Genomic DNA, 2,594 nt, shown 5'->3' on the forward strand with positions numbered 1-2,594 from the left:
CCACACACACACACACACACACACACACACACAAATAAATAAATTATAAAAAAAAATAAAAATAAAGACAATAGGTGGGATTTTGAGGCCAGCATGAACATACAAATTAAAACCATGTTTCAAGAAACTAAAAGAAAAGAAAAGAAGCTAGGAGTGGTTGCATATGCCTATAATCCCAATGCTTGGGAAGCTGAGGCAGGAGCATCACAGTGAGTTCAAGGCCAGCTTGCACTATGTAGCAAGACTCTCTCAAAAACAAAAACAACTGGGCCAGCCAGATAGCTCAGAGGACTAAAGTGCCTGCTTAGGCAGAACACAGCAGGCCAGGGTTCGATCCCTGGCCTGCTGTGCCGGCCCCACCCCCGGGGTGCGCTGAGAAGGCAGCTGAGGCTGGGTGTGGTGGTGCGCACCTGTAATCCCAGCACTTGGGAGGCTGAAAACAGGAGGATCACTAGGAGTCTCATCTGTGTAGTGAGACCCTGTAGACCTTGTCCTAAATACATTTAAAAAAAAAAGAGAGAGAGCGATCCAGAGGTCCAAGGGTACTAGGTTAAAACCATAGGTCAACCAGCTAACCTCCCAGTCTTGAGGTACCAACAAACCAAATCAGTTTTCCATTGATGTAATTCTCTGGCCACTATCTTTATTGCATACATAAGACTTTTTTGTGGATTTGAGGATTGAACTCAGGACCTTCAGCTTGCCAAGCAGGCACTTATGCCACTGAGCTATCTCCTTGACCCCACAAATAAGACTTCAAAATATAATATGGCGTATTTAGTCACTAACTATACTCAAAGAGATATTTCATTATTAAATTTAAAAATAAAAATGATAAAAACAAGTACTTTTAAAAAGCCACTCTAGGGGCTGGTGAGATGGCTCAGTGGTCTAAAGCACCTACTTTGAACAAGCTTAGCAAAAACAAAGGCACTGCAGTTCAATCCCCCAGCACCACATGCCAGCCAGCCCCGCCCCCTGGTGGGCTGAGCTGGACACACACACACACACACACACACACACACACACACACAAATAAAATTTAAAAAAAAAAAGCCACTCTAAAAAATGATTTCATAAAATCAAATGCCCCTAGACATAATAATATAAGCTAAAATGTGTGCCATTATCCAAACAAAAATATTCTGTGTACATTCCTTACAACTCTACAAATATGTCCTCTAATTACATGATCTATGTTCACAAATCAATACAATGTTGGCCTCTGCCATAAGATTTATTTATTTATTTATTTATTGTCTTGTAGGATCTCACTATGCAGTTCAGGTTGGTCTTGAGCTCATTTTGTAGCCCAGGCTGGTCTTGAACTCAAAACAATCCTCCTGAGCCAGGGAGATAGCTCAGTAGAATAAGCGCTTGCCTGCAAGTTCAGGATCCTGAGTTCAATCCCTGGTCTTGCAAAAAAAAAAAATTATATTAGGGGCTGGGGAGATGGCTCAGTAGAATAAGCACTGTGCTTCCCTGGCAGGTGTAAGGCCCTGAGTTTAATCCCTAGTACCAAAAAAAAAAAAAAAAAAATCCTCCTGCCTCAGGCCCCTGAGCGCTGGGATTACAAGCTTGTGCTACCTTGCCTGGAGATGCCATAAGCTTTAATAACTGGCAAAATTCTGGTTCTCTAAAACAACCTGGTATAAAATATTCCTCCTTTTTCTAGCTATGATAATAAACATTAAAATTCTTATCTGTTACATGACTCGTTGTTGTGGACTAATATCTCATATGTCCTTGCCCTCTTTGTCAGACTATGAAAAAAAGGATAGTTCTTCAAAAGACAAAACCCAAAGGCTAGGCCATATAGGCAGCAACTCCTCATCCCCAATAAATTGAAGAGGTACAATCTTGTAGCAGTCAAAACCCAAAAGCCACAGCTGGGCATGGTGGCACATGCTTGGTCTCCCAGCACTCAGGAGGCAGTGGCAGGAGGATTGTTGCAAGTTTTGACACCAGCCTGGGCTACAAAATAAGCTTAAGGCAGCCTGAACTGCATAGAGAGACCCTATCTTAAAAAAAAAGCCTGATACACCTGGAAGATATTTCTGAGTAGAAGTGACTTCCTAAATGTTCTCAATACTAGCAATAAAGCTACCTGCCATATGCAATTTATAAGCATTTACTTAGTAATTAAACCTTGCAAAAAAGAAAATGACAAGACACTTAAGATGCAAACTCAGACCTTCAGTTCATCAAAGACAAATCCAAGAAGCAATGACGTGAAACAATTCAGAAGCTCCCTAAAGTGTAACAGCAGAAGTATTAAGCAAAAAAAATGAGGTTTTAGAAAAAAATCAAATCAGAAATAATTTCACAGACAGCTACAGAGATGGTAACCATAATCAGAGACTTACCTAAAAACTAGATCAAATGTAGATTTAAAAAAATAGAGGCTTGGGGGCCCGGGAGATGGCTCAGTAGAATAAGCGCTTCCCTGGTAAGCACAAGGGCCTGAGTTCAATCCCCAGTTCCTGAAAGAAAGAAAAAAAAAAGATGAAAAAATAGAGGCTTGGGGCTGGTGAGATGACTCAGTGGTCTAAAGCACCTACTTAGAACAAGCTTAGCAAAGCACAGGGACCGCG

The sequence above is a fragment of the Octodon degus genome, unplaced genomic scaffold, assembly GCF_000260255.1.
Source record: "Octodon degus isolate 3935 unplaced genomic scaffold, OctDeg1.0 scaffold00280, whole genome shotgun sequence".
Lineage (NCBI taxonomy): Eukaryota > Metazoa > Chordata > Mammalia > Rodentia > Octodontidae > Octodon > Octodon degus.